Source organism: Perca flavescens, chromosome 20 (genome assembly GCF_004354835.1).
Source record: "Perca flavescens isolate YP-PL-M2 chromosome 20, PFLA_1.0, whole genome shotgun sequence".
Taxonomy (NCBI): Eukaryota; Metazoa; Chordata; class Actinopteri; order Perciformes; family Percidae; genus Perca; species Perca flavescens.
The window spans coordinates 29,361,097-29,384,013 of NC_041350.1; the positions used below are offsets into that span (position 1 = coordinate 29,361,097).

A 22,917-nucleotide genomic window follows, 5' to 3' on the forward strand; every position below is an offset into this window, starting at 1 on the left:
TGATAGAAAATATTTACTAGTGAGAAAAGTGGGATTATTGCTCCTCCATGTGGTGGATCAAACCAACAGCACAGCTCTTTTATTTTAATTCAGATATATTGTACATTTGTATTGTAAGTTTTCTATTAATGTTCTTGATTTTTGCAGTACTTTTTATATGTTTTATTTCATTTGTTTGTTTGTTTCATGTTACTATGTTTATAGTTGATTATAGTTGAAATTATTGTTGATAGTGTTGATTCTGTGTTCATACAAAAATAAAGAGGGGATCATTAATTGTTTTAATTTCTTTACATTTAATTTTCTTTTAGGCTATGTTTATTGTTATTTACGGCACCAGTACAATAACAAATTCTTTGTATGACAAAAACCTACTGATGACGAAAACTAGTGTTGATAGTACGAGTTTATGTTCATACAAAAATAAAGATGGTAGAGCAGTGATTCTGTAAGATATTTTACTTATTCTTTTTTAGTGTTTTCTTTTAATCAAACATAACATAACATACAACAATATCCAACCTTACACAACTGTAATAAATAAGAAAAAAAAAGGAAGAACAAAAAGGATCCAAATTTACAGGGCAGATAATAATAATATCAGATAATAATACGATTTTATTATTTTTTTGTCACAGCAAAAGGCACTTTTTACTTTGTTCCGGTCGCCTATCTCAAATGAGTGAAACAGCGCCCCCTTGGTGACGGTTGGGAAAATGCCATCCAATCTTTGCGGTCAAACATGGCGTTGCAACTTACCGAGCTCCACCGAAGAACAAGTGAAGTTAGCATGCTAAGAAACCGAGAATGGACAGGACAGGTGTCTGAAAAATAAACGAATTGAGAAGCCAGCCACATTTGGCCTCACAACCAACAATGGAGAGTTAAAAACATTTTTTTTATTTTTCAAAAACAGTAGAGTTAGCATGCTTTCAGTGTTGCTAATTATGCTAATGTAAACTACGTGTTGGCTAGCAGCAGATGGAGAGAGGAGTAGAGGACCATCATAGCAACAAGTGCAGTGGGACGTTACTGTGGACACTTCATCTCCATGAAAAAGGAAAATGGGCTTCAACATCAAATAACGTGAGTTAAATATATATTTTGACGGTATACGTGCAGTTTGGTGTCCCAAATTCCTCATACAATGTCCTTGAGGGTTAGGTTAGAGTTAAAACGCAACGTCTGGGATTAAAAAAAACGGTAAAAACATATTAGGACCCCCGAATAGGAAAGAATAATAAAATCTAAAAAAGCATGCTATAAAAGATATAATTTTTGTAAATATTAGAGTTAACCCACTTTGGGACACTCGATTTTTGGAAAATAATTTAATAATTTGGTACACTAAACTGCATGTAATTTGGCACATTAAACTGCACGTATACCTACTGTATTTTGACTGTCTGTGTCTGTCTCCTTGGTTGCTGGTCTCTTTCCTGCTTGTTAACTGTCTCTTCATAGTTCTTTACAATTGCTTTGGTCAGTTTTCATTACAAAGCTGTCAAAGAGCAACTAATTTTATCGCAGTGGTAATTTTTTATCAAGATTCTGCAAATATCAATGAGAAAAGGCCATTTTTGTCAGTATTTGAAATGAGTAAACTGAGATTGAGAATTTGTGTGATTTATGAATCTTTGCCTGTGCAGAAGGTCTGCTAGTGCTCAGCAGAATTCCGTCATGAATGGATTTTAAGTTATGCTGTATAATAAATCATTCGCACTAATAAATAGGCCTATGTGGTATACTGTAAGTTAGGCCTAGTAGGCTATTTATGTACACCAAATATATAGATAGGACTGTGTAAGTCATGTATTTGATGCATGTAATGATACTTTTTGATGTGAATTTAAACGTTTAAATCTGTGAGTGTTTTTAATCTACCTTAGTATCCAGTACTAATCTGTAAATGTAAGCTAGATATAAAAACAGTGTCTGGGCTCTGTGGTTTAAATGAGCCAGAGCTACAGGAGGGCCTGACCTAACCTGCAAGATGTCCTCTGGGCAAAAATGAGCTGCAAGTACTGTTTTTGGTCATTTTGACTGCTAGTGGAACTTGAGTACATGCCAGCTGATCACCTAAGCCAGTTGGGGCACCACGAATGTCTGCAGAAAGTTTGTGGCAGTCCATCCAATAGCTGTGGTATTTAATTCTAGAACAAAAGTCCAGACAAACAGACCAACTGACATTTCCCATCCCTACAACAACACTGCCAGCATGGATCAAAATGCAGAAGTGACCTTAAGTCTTTTACCATTTCAGTTTTTATCGTGCTTTTATGACGCATTTTACCTCAAAAATATGTAATGAATCCAATTGCAGCAAAGTAATTGCAACATTTGGGGCCTTTTTTGTCCATCAGGATCTGGGGCTCTTTGCCCTGTTGGTATCACCTCCACTGATTAGTGAATTTTTAATTCCCCGCCATGCTTGGTTTTTTTTTTAGTTAGAGAGCCAAACTCTTTTATTTATTTGCGTAATTCACAAACTATCACAGATTTGATTAGAATAAGTATCTTATTGATAGAGTGATTACACTGCTTAGGCTGCAATGCTAGGCTACTTCCTTCTTCCTTACCCCCTCTTCACTTATCTTATTGCTCTTCAGAGAGAGAAAGTGGTCTGTTAATCTTAAATATCCACCCAAAGACTCCAGACTGTGGTTCAAGAGTACGCTGAGGGGCCCTGAAGGAGGCTTGTCTCATCTCTTCCCCTCTTCTGAGTCAGACTAATCCAATATGACTGCTAATTAGATCATTCAAGTGTCTGCCACCCTGTCTGCGCCCCGCTAATGCATTACCAATACCTGCCTTAACTGTTAGGATGACAAGACAGGAAATAGAAGAGATGACTGTTTTCTTTGATGCATGTCAGGAGCTGCAGAAGAGGAATGGGAGGAAGACGTTTCCTGGAATTTGATGTTGTAAGGATGAAGATCAGAGTCATATGATGGCTGGGAACTTTGAAGTGAAGCCGAGGCTCGGTAGCAGTTCTACAGCTATCACAAAGTGAGTGTTTGTGGTATAGAGGCCTTTGTGAGAAGACGTGACGTTTTATGTCAGGATGAGACTCAGTGATCTGTTAGTGGTCTGTCAGTGGTCTGTTGTTTCATATTGAACTTCTTCTTTATTCATCTAGGAAGTGCTTTTGCTGTCTTTGCTCTGCACTTTTCACACTCTTTTTAAGCTTTGATTGATATGTGGTTTTAACTATCTAACACATAGTTTCCCCCCTTTTTTCCCCTTATGATTGGACACATCAGTTCCATCTCCTATCACATATTGTCTTATCAGCTTGTTCTGACTGTACATTGAAGCTATATAATCCAAATTCAAAACTTAGTTATGTTTATAACTGCATCATTCCATCAAATGAAAATAGTGTAGATTTCTTAATTAGGGCTGCACTATATGAAAAAAATATGCAATATTACTTGCGATAAATAAACAGATATTAAAGTGTCTACAGTTCTGCATTTCTGCTGCTTTCAGTATTCTTTCCAACATTCTTTTATTGAAAAAACTGAATTGAACATAAAATGACATCTACATTTTAAAGTGTATTTGTCTAATGATATTTTCTTTCAACTAAATCAAAAAATCTCTGAGTGGCTTTTGGGATATGTCGCAGCCTTTCGCGATGTGTTTATTGCGCAAGTCGATATTGCGCTAACGATAAAAAAAACCCGATATACTGTATATTGTACATCCCTATTTCTTAATGCATAATTTCATACACATTTCCCCCAAATTCAGCCCGACATATTTAGAATCTTCAGAAACATTGGTATCTCCCACTACTATTTAAATAAGGTTCTGTTGGTTTTAACAATGTTTGGTTGCACAGCAGTTAAAGGTGGTCACTGGTTATTTTTACAGATTTATTGTATTGGTACTATTGATACAAATTGTCGCTTGGTACTTGGTTATTTGCATAAAACTAGAAAGAAAGGAATTCATTAAGAGTAAAATCAACATTTATTTTCCACAAACGTGGAGTGGAATTATAAATTAGCACAAAATGGAAATACTCAAATAAGGTACAATTACCTGAAAATTGTACTTAAGTACAGTACTTGGTGGTATGTACATAACGTTTTATTGTTATTATTAGTAATATCGCTTTGTGCTGCTGCTGCTGCTGCCAGCAGGTGGCGCTGGTGTCTAGGCAACGGTTCTCAGGTAACATGCAGCTGATTAGTGTTTTACTTTATTCAGCCTACACACACACACACACACACACACACACACTCTGCTTGCTTGTTGTCAGGTATCAGGTGTCACACACACTTGAGGGAGTGTCGGCACAACACCTGAAAGCTGAGAAACCTGCTCAGACGCTGCTGCGCTCAGAGTAATAACTTGTATTGACCTTTTTGAAATATAGTCACAGTAATAACAGTGTTAAAATGATATCAGAGAGGAGTAGAATCAAAAAGGGATTTATTTTTCTACCCACACAGGATTCAGTTGTTACTCATGTTGGTCAGTGTTGGCGGTCCCAGGATGTCCTCTTGTATTCACTCATCTTTCTGGAATCCAAGTTGACATGTAGCTTGTTTTGTCTGACTAACAATCCAAAACCCAAATCTTTTCAGTTTGTTAATATGGAAGAAACCAGAAAATATTCACATTACACACATAAAGCCTTGAACTAGTCATTAGTGAGGATGATTGATTCCGATCGACTAACCGATTAATTGTTTCAGCTCTAGAAGGCTTTCTTATCTTGTAGTTTTTACTGGGAACCTGGCTGCATATTGGACTGTTCGGTCTGATAAAACAGAAATAGATGCACAGACCAAGTTGGTTTTTCAGTTAGTCGGTTGCAGTATTTGGAGAAAACCTCCCTTAACAAGGTAAACTTTAGGCCTCTTTGGTATTGCTATTTTGTGCACAAATAATTTAAAACTTACTCTTGGATAATTGAAGTGACTGATTGATTTGCGGTTGCTGTTTCCTCGGGTTTATTTTGAAATTCCATCTGTTATTGATCTGTGCATTGTGTGTAAAGTATACACAGGTATATGAGATTACTTGTTGGTATGAATTAGAGTGAGTACTGTATAACATTATTCACATCACTCCTGTTGACCAGCCCCATGAAAAGCTGAATGTCCATTACTCCGTGAAAAAAGGACAACAGAGTTAATCTCACCCACTCAGGCCTACCTGCTGTCGTCGGGCGAATGCTACAGCGAACATACTGATTGGCTATCGGCCTCCGACTCCATTGTTGGGGCCGTGCTTCTGTTGTCTCATACCTCAGCAGCTGTAATGAGAGAGGGGAGGCAGGAAGGTGGGGGAGGCCTCCCCCCCTCCTGTAGGGAAGCTGTTGAGCTTAATGTTTAATAAGCCACTGGACACAGAAGGAAACCTGATCCTCTCCGGAGAGGCCGGCGTGTGTGTGTGTGTTTTTGTGTTTGTGTATTTGTGTGTGTATGTGCCCTCTCCATGCATTTGTTGTGCGAGTATCCAAGCGTGCTGCATTATTCTCTGGTCAATGTGTGAATCTGATGCACTGTGTTGATTGGGCTCCGTTGTAATCGAGTCCTTATTCAACTCAAGGCCGGCTAGGATTTCTCCTCAGAGCCCAGCCTTTGACAAAACAGGAAGACTCCTTTTTCTTTTTGTCTTTTTAAAGCTTTAGTACGTAACTTTTTTTTATATTAATAAACGTCTGTTAAATTCAAGCCAGTGCCAAATGAGTTGCTACAAAGTTAATTAAGACTATCAGCTCCACACAACTCTCTCTGGATTTCTCAGTATGGCTATGTTCAGAAGATAGTGTTGTCCGGCGACTTTCGCTCGCAGAAACTCATGTGAAGATAATGACCTCTTCTGAAGAGTCCATCATGTTTTTTTGATCCTCCGTGTCCTCCTTGGCTACTAGTAATTGTGTGGAGTAAGGGTGGGGGTGGTGCGCGATCACGTAAGGCTTGTATCATGTGGACACGCCAACAGTTTTGTTGTCATTACTTAGAATTCCTCATGGGGGCGACAAAAACTACTCACTATAGCTTTAAAGCTCTGTTGATCAAGATTTTTACTAACATAAAATCAAATGAATGAATGAATGTATAATGTAAAAGCTAGAGTAACAGGCAATTATTACCAACTCTACAGCTACAGTAGAGCTACAGCTCTACAGAGCTTTTTTGTTTTTAGCCTCCTTAGCTTGTTTATTTGGTTTTACTGCACATATGCAGGCTTATTCAGATATACTGTATCTGTATTAGAAATGCACGTTAATGAGATATGTGAATGCAGAAACAGAATCTAAAGTCCAGTTTTTACCAACTAAGAATAATTTCTAAACTCAAGTCTTTTCTGTCATACAATGATCTGGAAAAAGTCATCCATGCCTTCATAACCTCCCGCTTAGACTATTGTAACTCTCTACTTTGGTTTCCCTCTGACTCTGGTGGCACGGCTTCAGATGGTCCAAAATGCAGCGGCTAGGCTGCCCACGAATACAAAAAAAGCGTGAACACATTACACCTGTCCTAGCCTCCTTGCACTGGCTCCCAGTCCAGTCTAGGATACAATTTAAAATACTGTTGATTGTTTTTAAAGCACTTCACGCCCTGGCCCCCAGCTACATAGCCGATAGTATTCATCTTCACGTAGCCCCCAGGTCCCTCAGATCCTCCTGCCAAGGCCTCCTCCATGTCCCACGGTCCCGGCTTAAGCAAAAAGGTGACCGAGCCTTCTCTGTTGCTGGCCCTCAGCAGTGGAACCGACTGCCACCTGACATCAGAAATGCCCCTTCAATTGTGATATTCAAAGCCAGGCTCAAAACTCATCTTTTTACATTGGCCTTCCCGGTATCTTAATTGTCTTATCCTGCTACGTTTGTAATTAAGTGTTTGTCTTTCGATGTACTTTTTAGCCTAAATCACTGATTTGTACGTGTTTTATTTTATTTTTCTTATTTTATTTTATTACCCTGTGGCTAATGCGCTATGTACAGCACTTTGGTCAGCGCAAGCTGTTTTTAAATGTGCTATAGAAATAAACTTTACTTACTTACTATAGAAATAAACTTTACTAGAATCTGGATCTGGTCTGGCTCTAGGGCTGGTATATGTGAGGAAAATATCTAATTGTGATTATTTTGACTGATACTGCGATTTGATTAACGATATTGGAGGGAATGATAATTTTTGTCTCATTATTCTCATTTTCATTGAAAAATATTAAAATGAAAATGATTATAGTGTGATTTTTGCGAGGATCTGTACCAAACAAAGATTTTTTTAGATCATTTTTTGGGGGCTTTTCTCTTTATTTGATAGTGACAGGAAAGGAGAGAGAGAGAGAGAGAGAGAGAGAGAGAGAGAGAGAGAGAGAGAGAGAGAGAGAGAGGGGATGACACACAGCAAAGGGCCGCCCGCAGGTCGGATTCGAACCTGGGCTGCTTCAAAGAACTCCCTACATGGGACACTCTACTGGGTGAGCTAGAGGTCGCCCCAAAAATATTGTTCCTTTAGTCTGTAAAATAGGATTTGTAGGCTGGGATGTCTCTGAAGCACCAAAATACTTCATCCTGAGTGGTTTGATATTTGGATATGGCACTAGTCCATATTGTGATTTCAATAAAATTGCGATCAATTGTGCAGCCCTATCTGGCTCGCATTGTGATTGGATCTTAGCCAGGTGTTTATGACAAAATCTTAAAGGGGGAAAAAAATCTGTCCAACAAGGGGAAATGTCACTTAACTCTGCCTCTCATTTACACTTCAAGTCAGTTCATGTCTTGTAAAAAGATGAGATTTAATGCACTTTCCCTTTCACATTTAGCCACACATAAGCTTCTCTGTTTGTCAGATCATGGATCTGAGTGCAGACCGTCTAAAGGCCGTTTTATGCTTCTGCGTAGAATCGACGGCGTACCCCCGCAGACCCATCTGCGTCTACGCCGGACCCTACGCCGTAGCCTGTCGTGCACCTTTCGAAAAATGTAACTACACGTCGCAGCGATGCACGTCGCTCGGCTGTGGTTTTGTAGCTTTGCATTTCCCCTGACTCATTCCTGGTTCTCCTCCATAAACAACATGAAATCAAGGAGAGGGTTAACTTTTCCTGCTCCAGATGTCCCACCGTGGTCAGAAAACACAGGGGAGACACTTTGTTTCTCTCACTATGACTATAGAGTCGGTACTTGCTCCAAAGCTAATCACCGTCACTCTCTCACTTCTCCCTCTCTCTACCACACACGCCCAAGACACACACACATGCCGGCTTGAAGCACACACCAACGCACAAGTATAAACATCAGGCCACTTACGTAGGCTACGCCAAAAGCTCTGCATGGAGCCTCCGCAGAACTGTAAAACGGTCTTTAGTTCTCCTGAAGTAAATATGGCCATTTGTAACTTTCAGTTTTGATGTGTTGATTTTAGCGGGTGCTTTGGACAAAAGCTCTCATAAAGATCTTTACCGTGCTGTATTACCCACTGTAGATTACTGAGTTAGCGTTACTGGGAGGTCATATAATCGTGATGAATGTTTTGCTCGGACAGAAAATTCATTCATGTACAATAAGAGAATATGTTACAGATGCATTGTTGCATTTCAAGTTTTGCATACGGTAACTTAGCCTACTTTGGATGTATCGTGAGCTAAACCGGGTAATGTTATCACTGTCACTGTGTCACAATCCCGTAATTGTCTCCATCTGTTGAAAGTCCGACCGAGTGTGACTCATGTTATCGCCAGTCGTCTTTCACTTTCCCTTTTAGCTTTTAGTTGTTCTTCATTTAATTTCCTTCTTTCCTGTAATAGCCCTGCCCCAGCATCAGCCATAATTACAACAGATAACTTCTAAAATAACATTAAAATCTCCTGCTACCTTTACCTGGCTGGGTACACTAACACAGGCTTTTCCGGTGTTACAAAGAAATCTGTGACCTGTCAGAATGTGTGCTCTGTACTGTCGTCTACCTGCCGTAAATTGAGCGTCAGCGTCAGTTCTGGCAGGCCATGTAGTCAAGACGCTGCTAACGCTATTGGCCATCAACACGGTCTCATCAGCTGATCTGCTCCAGCTGAGCTGCATCCGCTGATGAGACCGTGTTGTGTTGTGTATGTGTTCAATGGAAAAATAGTTGTTTTTTACCCAGACATTTCAAAATAATACATTTTAAAGCCGTAATAGCAATACAGCAATACCGTGATAATTTAGCTGAAGTTTATCACATTGTCAGAATCTCATACCGGCCCATGCCTAGCCCCAGTCTGAAATCCCGTCCCTCCCCCCTCTACCAGCCTCAGAGCAGCCAGCGGGTCACACACACACACACGCACGGCTCTGCCTCCACAGCTGTGTGCAGCCGAGCAGCTGGACGCACACTGACGCTACAGTTGTGGGCACCAGCCAGTTAAGTGTCCATATCAACCACATGGTGTTTGACTGGCGGTAATAATACAGCTTTTACTCATCAACGGTCACACTGAATGGCTATTTTCCTGAGGTCACGCGTCCCCTGTTGGCTGATGCTGCTGGTCTGCCTCCTGTCCTGGGACTCGGGTAGAGTTACGGGGCAGCTTAAGCTTCTGATCTATTATTCATCTACTCATGTCAGATATTACAGGTGAACAGGGTGATGTAGGGAGGGGGGTGGCATGCACTGCTGCTTCCCAGGGTCAGGAAGTGGACACAAACAGACTGGCAAGTGAGCAGGCTGGCAACCAGAAAGACAAACAGGCAAGCCAGGCAGGGACTGTAGGGCTCTGTCCATTACTACGCATTTGTCACCATGTCCCCGAAAACACTGTCGTCCCTCTTCTTCAAACGTCCCATCTGTTTCCCTGTTGTTGCTCTGAGTATAAATTTAAGTAAAAACTGGATTATTGTAATGCTCTATATGTTGGTCTCAATCAAACCTCCATCGCGTGCCTTCAACTTGTGCAAAAGGTGGCTGATCGCTTTTTAAAGTGCCCATATTATGAAAAAGTGAGATATGGTTTCTGAATGTGTCCTGCCTTCAGTCTACTGGTGAGCCGCTCAAAATCGGCTCGGACTGTGACGTCACAGTCCGAAATGAGCTGGCTAACCACAACCGTTAGCTCGTAGCGTTAGCATGCTAAAGCTAATGCTAACACTAGCATGCTACGTTGTTCTCAATAGCAAAGCACTGCTACCACACACACAAGTTCACCATAATCTACAAAAGAACTACTTACATGTGCACCCTCATTTAGAAGTCTCCCAGCTAATCCTGCCTTGTAACTGACCAAAGTTGGAGAAACAACCTTTCTTTTACTGTCTCTAGAGTTAGCTAGCTGACATGATCTACATCTGAGTTACTGAGCATGTGCGAGTGCAATCAAAGATAGTACAGAAGAAGAAGATGAAAAGAGGTCTCACTCTGTAGCTTAAACAGAAACCAGGTGAAAAGAGGATCTGCAGCAGTGAGAGAGAGCTGTGCAGTACAACAAAAATATGGTGTTTTTTGAAAATTAAACCATGTAAACCTATTCTGGTACAACCTTAAAATACAGTTATGAACCTGAAAATGAGCATAATATGGGCGCTTTAACAAATACCTCTAGACATGCACATATTACCCCCGTTCTCTACGGCCCTTCTCAAGCACAACAGGTCATTACGGCCATCCAATCAATTGGTTTTACAGGACCCTAGGTCAAGGTATAAACTGTGGGGTGATTGCACCTTTGCAGTTGCTGCCCCAAGACTCTGGAACAAGTTACCCCCTGACCTTCACACTATGACAGACGTAGCTCTTTTTACATTCAAACTCAAAACTTATTTATTTAGAATGGCTTTTAATGCTCCTCCTGTTTTATGTAACCTTTTCTGATTTTACTGTATTCTGTTTTATTCTTGGTCCTTGATGTAAAGCACTTTGTATACTTGCTGGTTGCTGTAAAGCGCTATACATGTTGATGGACTGATTGATTGAAACTTCTGGTTTTTTTTTAGTTTAGTTTATTAAGGATCCCCATTAGCTGACGCCTTGACGACCAGCTAGTCTTCCTGGGGTCCAACACTACATTTAATCAAACAATATTAAAACATTTCATAGCATATACAGAAGAAAACTAATTTAAGAAAAAAAAAAAAAAAAAGAAATAAAATACATGCAACAATATCTGCCAAGTAAGTAATAAAAACAAAAATTACAAATTAAATTAAATAAAAAACAAAGAAGAAAGAAATAGAAATATCTTGAAAACAAAATTATATATTACAATATATGACATGGTTAACATTAAATTTGGTTACATTCACAAAAACACACAATCAGAAACCTCATAATAATTAATTTAAATGAAGGTAAGATTTGACTGTCTTTTTAAAATGGTCCTTTACTGTGATAAAACGAATGTTACTAGGGATTTTATTCCACAAAAAACAGAAATGGCACATACTAAGGAAAGCTCATTTCCTTACTGGCTCTAGTGGCTGTAATTCTGCACCAAGGCTGAATTTCGGGAAAGAGACTTCAGATACAGTATTAGGGGACCACTAAGGTCTATATAAAAGAGACTTCAGATACAGTATTAGAGGACCACTAAGGTCTATATAAAAGAGACTTCAGATACAGTATTAGGGGACCACTAAGGTCTATATAAAAGAGACTTCAGATACAGTATTAGGGGACCACTAAGGTCTATATAAAAGAGACTTCAGATACAGTATTAGGGGACCACTAAGGCCTATATAAAAGAGACTTCAGATACAGTATTAGGGGACCACTAAGGTCTATATAAAAAAGACTTCAGATACAGTATTAGGGGACCACTAAGGTCTATATAAAAGAGACTTCAGATACAGTATTAGGGGACCACTAAGGTCTATATAAAAGCATCCAAAGAGCACGGGAGTCATGGGACCCTTAAGTTCTTTAAGGTGTAGACACATATAGCCGATAGCCGACCATTGACAGAAAACCGCGTCGTTATGATCAGTCGTGTCCCCGAGGTCCAAAAAACTGCCACAGAACAGACCAAAAAGACGAGAGGAGACGAGACGTAATACGCCTCCATAACAGCAGGCGGCGCTAAACTGTAATGTTGCCCAGGAAATGAAAACCGTCAGCTGATTGGATGAATGCGTCACATGGGTTTGTTTTCTCCGGAAATTCAACGCCAGACTGTCATGGCGGCCGTTCAGAATACGATCTCATATTGTACTAAAATAGTTCACTGAAACATGTTTCTGAAAAAAGTTTAAGCGAGAAATAGGTCGTGCAGTTGCTGAATCTGTCTTCATTCACCTCATTCCGCTCGTCATTTCCGGGTGAGTCCCGACGGTCCTGCCGCCGACCGAACATGTCAGGTCGGCCAAAATGAACGCCGACAGCCCCCCAGACGGACGACGGCACGGGACACACCGAACAGATTTGAGTCACTAACCTCGCCAGACTGTCCCACGGCCAATAATCGGCCTGATGTGTCAGCGCCATTAAAAACCTAACGGCAGATGCCTGTATAACCAAAACTTTAACGTATCAAAGACAAGTGAAATTTATCCATGCTAGAGGTCTGGTGGGTTAACTTGAGTTTAGCTCAGATTCAGACTAGGTCCAAGTTACATTCAGTCTAATTGGGTTGGATAGGATCCCAGTGTATTGCTGTAGTTCTCAGGTCTGTGTGTCAATATGTCTAATACTCAAATAGAAGTGAGTGGCCTCTGTATCAGTACTGATCACGTGTTTTTTTTCTTTTCGAGACAAAACAGAGAATGTGAAACTGTGAAATGCTGACACATGTATAGCTGGTTATTTACTTGTGGTGCATGATGCCACTGTAGGTGTTCTTTATCGGGTATAATTATCCTGCATTTACGCAATTATTTAGTTTTTGTCCATTTTGGAACAAATCTTACTTTTTTGACCCGTAAAGATTTCTGCACAGCTTTCACAGAAATACGTCACAGGCTCCAAAGCGAATGTGGCAAAACTAGTTGTCTGCAAAGTTGCAAAAAAACTTGACCTAGTGAAGTACTGTACACATACGTCTTGTTGGTGTGTGATGATTCACTTTGAGTTTGCTTAAATTTAACACCTTTGCACAACAGTGCACAACTTAGTTGTGTTGGTAAGTAGCACGTTTCTAAATCTTTGCTAATACGAGGGTCAAGGCTTTAAGTTGTCTGGCAATAACTGAAATGGTAAGGGCCTATCGTGGCTCCTACCTAATAAGGAGCTCTTATACAGGTGCCCTGTCTCAAAATCTACTTTTAATACCAATAATATTTGAGTCGATAATATTGTAATATGATGCACTTGTTGAACACTAAACCTAGAGTAGTAGTGGGATACGATTGGAGTACTGCTCTGGTTTCTGGGACTTTGGGTCAAAAAGGGCCCACCTGTCATTTTTGCACAAGGGCTTCTATCTGATTATTCTGAGCCCAGTTAAACCAAATCTTTCAAATGTAGTCAGAAGTACATGCAATGACATGTTTCCGCAGGGTAGATGATTGTAATAAAAAAATAAATGCATTTTGCTAGGCATCATGTCATAAATGCCAGCCTGCATGTTCTGTATTAAATCTGTCTCATGCAAGTCCCCCAACTTTATGAAAGTGTAATAATAAATCACCAGATTAAAGTTTTTTATTTTTATTTTTTTTATTTTGTGTAATCATGAATTTTGAACAGCACCCCTCTGATAGTAGTTCAGTAAGGAACACTCTCGCCATAGGTTTAACCATTTATTGCAACAAGGGGAAATACAGTTATGCTTATGGCTCATGGCTCTGCTCTTGATAATGCTCCCTGGACCAGCTAAGCAGCATGCTAAGGTGAAACAGGGAGCACCATGCAGAAATCCCCCTGGATAAAAAAAAAAAGAGTGAGCCAAAAGACAGACATTCAAAACCATGTCCAACTTTGAGTCATGTTAGGAGTCTGAACTAGGAAGGTGGAGGCTGGGGTGGTGGAGGAAAAGCAGCCGTGAGTGAAGCAGCGTCATGTGTAGCAGGAATCAGTGAGGAGGGAGTAACGTTTTAAAGCACCGCCTTGATGTGAGAATGGCTGTGATTGGTGTGTTTCTGATAGGAATGATAATTCAATCATCGGGCGCATGACTTCCGTGTCCCGCATGAGCTAACGCTAAGCTTAATTTGTCATACTGTATCGTTGTGGCCAAACCTTTGTGTTTGCTATATGTGATGTGTTTATTCAGTTATTCAATAAACCAATACAGATCATTTCCATGTATTTTTCTCTCTGATTTGTTGAGTATGTGACTATTTCCAGGTTAGACCTTAGAAGAGAAGGTCATAGTATTGGTGTCACACATTTAGCCCTTAGACTTTGATCCAATAATGGGTCGGTCCCAGTGAGACCTGGAATTAGCAGAGCGCCCGTTGTGATCCGTACGCACAACTTGTGGAGGAGGGAGAAAAGACCTTCTGAACAGGGTTAAAAAAAAAAAAAAAAAAAAAAGTTAAAACCTGACCCTGTCCCTGCACACAAAGCCTCGGGGTATGTGAGGGGTATGGGAGCAATAATAGCCCTGCCTAAAAATAAAAGGAGCGAAATGACAGTGGAGGATACCGTTACAAAGAGCTCCAGTGGACAAATAGGAGGGCCAGCGCTTTGAAGAGTTTCTCACAAAAGACGGACCACACCCCCCCTGCCCCCCACCCCCCCTGCCCCCCACCTCCGCCACCCGCTCTGCTCTCCCTCCGATCAGGTTCCCATTATTGGCGAGGCCACACGGTGGAGAGGGCAGGAGGGGTTTAAAATGCCTGTCAGAAGCCGCTCGCCTGTGTCCGGCCTTCATGGCTCATGTGAGGCAGGCAGGCAGCGGGACGGCATGCGCACACACACACACACACACACACACACACACACACACATGCATGACTGCCTAGTAATACTTTATAGTAGTATACTTAGTACACTTTCATTGACAAAATGTATTCCCCAATCCATTCTAAACCTGATCCTGGTTGAACTGATCCCTTTCCTAAACTATATTAATTCAGGGTCACAGTGGGTCTAGAGTAGAGTTGCACTGAATGATTATTTTCATTATCAATTATTAAATCTGTCATTTTTAATCACCATGCCAGCAGCATGGCTCGAAGGATGACGATGTCTTTTTGTCTTTCACTACTTGGACTAAAACCATTGGATGGATTACCATAAGATGTTGTACACACATTCATGTTCCACAGAGAATGAATCCAAACTTAATTTAACTTGTGAGGTTGACATTTGTGGTTTTGACTAAGATGTCTTGACAATTTATGGATGGGTGGTAATAAAATTTGATACACACATTCACGTTCCCTTCAGTATAAACTGTTATAACGTCGGTAACCCCCCTGACTTTCCCTCTTGCGCCATCATCTGGTCAAGATTTTAATATGTCCAATACTTTGGTTTATGTTTCACTGGATATGTGAAAATGTTGACCTGTTGATGGCACTCAAAAAAAGTCACTAGGCTTCATCTTTTGTGCACCATGCATGTCTGTACACAATTGCATGGCAATCAATCCAACAGTTATGGAGATATTTTAGCCTAGACCAATGCCTGTCTTTTTTTTTTTTTTTTAGTCTTTTTAAGTACGCTGTCTGTCACCTCGCAGGTTCTGAGCAGCTTCACACAAAGAATAAAACCTTCTTGTGCTCCATTAAGAGTTCTGTCAGGCCAAATTAACTGCAAGTGACCCGACTCTCAGAGAGGCTTTCAGATAGTTTTTTACAGTGAGTTTCAGCATGCAGCTTTGGACCAGATGGCTGGGAGGTTTCAGTGTTTAAAGCAAGTTGTCACTCAGAGGAAGGTAAACTGAACAAACTGAAACAATATTTTCCTGTGATTACACACTTTACTGCTTATTGTGTTCTCTAATGTGGTAAACCACACCCATTTAGCAGTTCTAAAGGACTAAATAAACCATAAAAAAGGTTTTCATATACTCAAAGACAGAGTGACAGAGTGGTTTGTGTGTGTGTGTGTGTGTGTGGGTGTGTGTGTGCGTGTCAGGGGGCCCAAGTGTTTGACTACGTCCACATGTCCAGGCATGTCTCCTGCTCTTTGTGTCCCACTGTTGGCCTCTGTAATTAGGATCTGAGAGGGTAATGGCGCTGTGCTCAACACTCGCAGCACCAACTTTGTCGTTTCACTTTGTGCGGTTCAAAAACAGCAGTTCATCATTTTAAAAAAAGGCAACAAGTCAAAGTCTGTTTGCATTGTCTTGGCATTTTAATTAAACCACTTGAATTTCATGTGTATTCAGTTTTCCATCTCAGATGTCATCTATGAGTTATATTTGAAGTAGGGCTGTCCCAAACGATTAATCTAGCGATAATTCTTTCGATTAGTCGACTAATCTAACGATACATTTTTCGATTAATCTAACGATTAAAAAGAGTAGTGTATGAGAGATTAACCTGTATTTGCTTTTTTAACAGTAGCTAAAATAATGAATACGCTCTTGTTTAACATCCAAGCTCTTCTCCCTTTAATTTAACTTTAATTATTTGTATGTAAAGGCTGGTTAAGCACTTTAGGGAGGAGAAGTTGGACATGCGTTAGCATGTTAGATGTATTTCCACTCACATACCCAACAACTGCTGAACAACGCCGACACACGTCACTATTTTATTTAGTGACGTGTCAACACAAATTACTACGTTGACGAATCGTCCCAGCCCTAATTTGAAGGCAGCATCGTAACAAACATAATTTGTATACAGAACTAATATCTTATCTAGCATTGTTGCTTTGGTCATGTCGGGGTATGAAATTGTGTGAATTTTTAAGATGAAATCAAATCTATCTTAAAGCGCCCATATTATGATCATTTTCAGGTTCATAACTGTATTTTAAGGTTGTACCAGAATAGTTTTACATGGTTTAATTTTCAAAAAACACAATATTTTTTTTACAAGTTACAAGGCAGGATTAGCTGGGAGACTTCTAAATGAGGGCGCACATGTAAGTAGTTCTTTTGTAGATTATGGTGAACTTGTGTGTGTTGTAGCAGTGCTTTGCTATTGAGAACAAGGTAGCATGCTAACGCTACGAGCTAACGGTTGTGGTTAGCCAGCTCGTTTCGGATTGTGACGTCACAAGCTGGGCCGATTTTGACCCAGGAGACTGAAGGCAGGAAAACGTTCAGAAACCGTATCTCAGTCAAAACAGCATGGATGGATTTTTTTGTGTATGTGTGTGGAAGCACCAGAGATACAAAATAACACCCCAAATCCCAGAAAAAGTGTTTTTTTCATAATATGGGCACTTTAAACATTGAACTTTGGCTGACATGAGATCTTGTCTACTTCCATATTATAGTATAAATGGGATATTCTCAGTTAGTATTACCTAATTGATATGTAGCTAACTGGTATTCACTTTAGCCTTATTTGCATGGGACTAGTATTACCTGGTGACCCCATCATATGATTTAGAAATAAACCCCCATGTCTGTATTTCATGCTGCGCATTCACACCAGATTAGCAAAGTCTGTATTTTACTCGAATTTGCTGACATTAGCCCCTGGATATGATGTAAAGGCACTGTCAAAACTTTCATTTAGAATTGCCAACAACAGCCAATACAACCTCAAATCACAGAGATGCCAATTCACACAGTACTAATTTTAGTTTTTTTTACTAAATGACAGATGGCAGATTCGCATGGGATTAAAGCTTTAGTGCATAACTTTTTGATATTAATGAACAACCGTTACATTCAAGCCATTGCCAAATGAGTTGCTACAAAGCTAATTAAGACTATCAGCTCCACACAACTCTCTCTGGATTTCTCAGTATGGCTATGTTCAGAAGATTGTGGCGTCTGGTGACTTTCCCCTGCAGGAGCTCGAGTGAAGATAATGACCTCTTCTGAATCATCATGTTTTTTTGATCCTCCGTGTCCTCCTTGGCTACTAGTAACTGCGTGGAGAATGGGTGGGGGCACTTGCGCGATCACAGAAGGCTTGTATTATGTGGACGCGCCAACAGTGTTGTTGTCATTACTTCTAATTCCTCATGGGGCAGACAGAAACTACGCACTATAGCTTTAAGATCACATCCCTCCATACCTCCGTAATTATTACAAACTAGTGCGGTGCCCGTTGAAAACGTGCATGTTTGGAACGGGCCGATTGTTTGGCCTGTGGCATTGCTGCTTGTAGAATTCTTCAATACCAAATTGTACCCCAAAATGACTTACAGAAGGACCCCAAGCCACTTAATATGCACCTCCCCTGTATACCCTACTACTGACTTACAGTGTAGGCTACTTCTACATCAGAGGAAGACATTGTACTACTGCATTTACCTGACAGAATCAGAATGTAATCACAAAATATTACAATGACAATGTGGAGTAATCAGACATTAGCCTCATGGACTCATGGCAGTGTGCTACCCACCTTGCCCGTTATGAGAGCTAATCAGCAAATATCTGTGTTCATCAACCACCAGAACCAGACCGTGTGTGTGTGTGTGTGTGTGTGTGTGTGTGTGTGTGTGTGTGTGTGTGTGTGTGTGCAGAGAGAGAGAGAGAGAGAGAGAGACCTTGTCTCGTGTCGTTTGATTGTTAACATAGTGTTACTTTGCACATGGTTGTGGGTCTGAGGTGTATGCCACATTTTAGCTGCCAAAGCTCTGCTGCTCTCTGTCTCTGGTCCTGCTCACTAAGTGTGGGAGGGGGAGGGGCCAGCGGCTAGAGCAGAAAAAGCCAATGGGCCTCATTCACCAACCGTTCTTACAAAGAAATGTGTTCTTAAACCCTTCTTACGAACTTTTTACGAAGATTCTGGCAATCACTGTTTTCTTAACTTGGATTTGTTCTTAGCTAAGAACAAAATCTACGAACACTGAAAAGCACTCTTACGCACATTTGAGTGATGACAACTTTGCTTCAAATGATTGCTTACTGCATTTTATTTAATTCTACAGTTGTTTGAAAAAGAAATCACATTATGCAAAAAAAACACTAACACTGCAATTTACATCAGCAATTAAACCGATTAAATCCTGCGTTATTTGGTGAATGATCGCTATTTATAGGGCCAAAATGCAGTGGTAGAATGTAACAAAGTACAAATTCGTCCTAACTGTACTTAAGTACATTTTTCACGTATCTGTACTTTACTTAAGTAGAATCAATAGTGCATAGCCTACTTTTGACTTTTACTTTGTTACATTTTGCAGCAATTATCTATACTTTCTACTCCACTACATTTCTACAATGTTCCGTTACATTTTCTGATCAGTTTCTCCCCTCTGCCAAAATGTCTTCCTGACCATCACACGTTTGTCTCACCAGTAAAGTTTGGTTGCCGATACTGTATATATGGGGCACGGCTGATCCAAGCCGGCTCTGGTGCTGCAGAGCCCGGGCGCAGTGCCGCTGACCCTCGGTAATACAGCCTCCGGTAAAAGTGAAAATGAAAACGTTTGTTTTTATTATTCCCGTTTTTAAATCAAAGTTGCTATATTTATTTCTCTCCACAGCGTCATTTACTCCTCCGCCAGGCTGCGTAAGACAAGTTCATATCTTATTTATTTGGCTGGACCTCTTCACATCTCCCCATTTGCGCTGCTTCACACACTTTATTTGCTTACTTGCATGGTTAAAGAAAATAAAACTGTCTTAAAATACATCAATGAATAAAACCAACCGCATTCCGATTCTAACAACACATTTCCGTTTTATGCTGGTTAGGATAGGAACTTTTTTAAAAACGCCAGGCCTTGTTTGTGGTAGTGGACACCTTCTACTTTTACTAAAGTAAATATGTCTCTTGTTATTTGTACTTTTATTTAAGTACTGAGATTCAGTACTTCCTCCACCACGGCTCCGACAATCTCCGAAAACCTGTCTCCCAGGAGCTGCACAGGAAGTGTCATGTCCTTATATGGGAATTTGCGGGGCGTTTTTTTATGCTAATTAGGAACAACTGGCACGCGCTTTCAGTTACGAAGACGTGGGATTCATCAATCCTAAGAACACAGGTGCGAACAAATCTGCTGTTTAAGAACACGTCATGAATCCGGCGTAGACTTTTCTTAGGAACCTTCTTAAGAACATATTTAAGAGAAAACTTAGGAAGATATTGGTGAATGAGGCCCAATGTGTGCTTCTTTTACTGACAGTATCTTTTGTGTTTCTTATCCAAACAACATCAAACTTGGCACTGCACTTAGTCGTGCCCGTAGCAAGACACCTGTCAAGTTTGAAGAGATATGCGCCCACCCACACACACACACACACACACACACACACACACACACACACACACACACAGATACTAATCCCTTATATATATAATACTAGTCCCGTGCGAATAAGAGGTAATTGCTGTAGGTTGATAAAGGGCATACCAAAACACAGAAACCTTTGCTCGTAGTTTACATTTTTTTATTTATTATTTGGGTTTCTTATGTGTTCATCCATCTGAAAGGATGCAGTAAGGGTAATAGCTCATCTCCTGCATTTCTTATATCCTGTTCCTCCCTCTGTGGTCTTCCTTGAAGCGTTCTAATCTAATCTTGTCTTGCCTGGGTAGCTGCTCACACACCTTAAATGAGTCACCTCTTCTCTGTAAACATGTCCCTCTTTTTTTTCTTTTTATAAACTATAGGTAATTTCATCCCTGGAGGATTTGGTGGTGGGTGACATCATGCACAAGTCACTCGGGTGTTAATCAGAACAGTTTGTACCACGGCGCTCCCTTCTTCTCCTCAGCCTTGTGGCAGGTGCTTATCAGGCCCGCCAGCCGCACCGCTCCTTTTGCTCGGAACCGGGCCGGCCGGTGTTGGATAACGTGGCCCACTCCCATTTTCAACACCGCATTGTTTTGCCTGGCAGCGCGCTCCAGCAGATTGAGATCTTGCCGGAGAAAGTGTCATTTCCTTAAGCTAAACCCACCCGAGTGCGGCCCGCTGCAACCTTCCTCAGAGAGCTGGGGGGAACGTACATTTCTAGGCCGTCCATCACTCAGTGCAACACAACATGGCCGTGCATTAACAATGCCGCTGCACCCTCTTAAGATCCTGACCAGCGATAAACACACATGCACACACCCATGAACACATGTAGTCACATAGCCTTGGCTTTTTCACCTTCAGCTCCCACAATTTCTCAAAGTGTTGTAGTTTTACTGTAAGTGAAAATTACTTTCATGTTTTTTTGGGGGGTTCCTGTTGGAGAAGGAGTGAGTGTGAGAGGGGAGAGCCAGAGGGAAACAGGGAACAAGGGAACCTAAGTGCATTTGGAAGTAAACTTAAAGAACAAGCAATTTCATTTAAATGCAATGTACATTTACAGTGTACAAAAAGACTTTCTGAGGTTGCCAGCTGAGCCGAGATGAGTGTTGGCACACTCAGCTGGATTCTGAAACAAATGTGCACCCATTGAGGACCAAATGTGTGCCGGCTTAGGCCCATATATGGCTACTGGACTTGTTGAGGTTGTGAGGGTGTGAACTTGGGCCAGTTTGGGCTGAAAATCAGCTAAGATTAGAAGTAATCAGGCCAGCGTTGGTGCCGGCAACCGGATCCAACCAGTGCACTGATGTTTATCTGTTGTCTGGCAGCTTGTGCTGGGTTTAGGTTTTGCCTTGTCGTCCTGCCAGTCATGGGTTGTTTCGACTTCTGTGCCTCTGTTTGTACATTTAATAACACTCAAAAACATTATCTTCAGTGTATAATTTTGTAATCATTTTGGCTATATCCCCCTTCATTTTTTCCTTTGTCTGCACTGATTCTTTTCATTATTTCTTTACATAAACCAAAAAGAGATACAAGGTTTTCGCCATACAGTAAGACAAATCTTTTTGACATGTTGTAGGCCTGATCCAGGAACATCATTGGTGTCCAAAGATGGCAGTGGATTTCCTCTCTGGCCCCTGATTGGAGCGCATCTCAGCAACAACTTGACACTATCCAAACTGCAGCGATGCCGTGATCCCACCGCTACTTACTTCACACAAACTACACATGCTCTAAAAGTTAAAACACAATTTTCGCATCCAGAGCCAGTAAAACGTATGAGATGCTCCATCCACACTCAATCAAATTCCAGGTCCTCTTAGTTTTCAGAGTCACAAAAGGTAGGTATAGACCTTTATGTGCAGGTTCCCTCCCTCTGAAGAGACATATTAACAGGCTTATGTGACTAATGGATGTAGTGGGATCTAATTTAAAGCAGGGAGGGTATCAAATCCACGGCTGCACAAAGACATTAAAGGAAGTCCTCTGGGAGGCCACAGAGTTTTGATCCCTGCCGCCCCTCGTGGGATGCCTAGTCGTTCATTATGTCGGATAAAAACCAGAGCACAGAAAAAAGAAAATACAGTATTCTGTGCCTCTAATGTGCCTGTAATTTATCGAACGATACAAACGTTTGTAGTCTGGATCGTCATCACGTATCATGTCAGGACAGGAAGTATTGGGGTGTGTGTTGTTTTTGATGTGTGGTTGGGTAGATTATGGCCCTCAAAGAGAGGAGAGCTTAAGAGGAATCCTTTATGAAAATAATGGTGCCATGTTGAGCTTCTATTTGGCACGCCTTATTAATCTAAACAATTCAAGATATCCAACTTGTTTTACAGTAGCATTGCATCTAAATAATTGTATATAATTGTTAGCTTTTTTTTAGATTATGTTTTTGGGGCTTTTCCCTTTATTATAGTGACAGTGATAGACGTGAAAGGGGGAGAGAGATGGGGGAATGACACGCAGCAAAGGGTAGCAGGTCGGATTCAAACCCATTTCTTCAAGATGAAAGGTGTTCACAGCAAAGTCTTAATACAAAGTTCGCCAGATTTGGTGCAATTCCGATTCAATCCATGCGTCCTCCAACTGACAAAGTTGAGAGTCCAGAGTCCAAACTTCAACGCAGTGTGGATCAATTATCAGTTGGGACAGCAGCAGCTCAGCCGGGCTCTGATGATAGGCTACATAAGGTTTG

The 22,917-nt window shown here is 40.8% G+C and overlaps 1 long non-coding RNA gene across 1 annotated transcript; it reads left to right on the forward strand.

The window, feature by feature from the left end:
* The first annotated feature begins 718 nt into the window (after positions 1–718).
* On the forward strand, positions 719–22,587 carry LOC114547329 (uncharacterized). Its single transcript, XR_003691138.1, has 3 exons — positions 719–1,086; positions 2,876–3,009; positions 21,796–22,587. It is a non-coding gene; the product is annotated as an uncharacterized LOC114547329 (long non-coding RNA).
* The last annotated feature ends 330 nt before the right edge of the window (positions 22,588–22,917 follow it).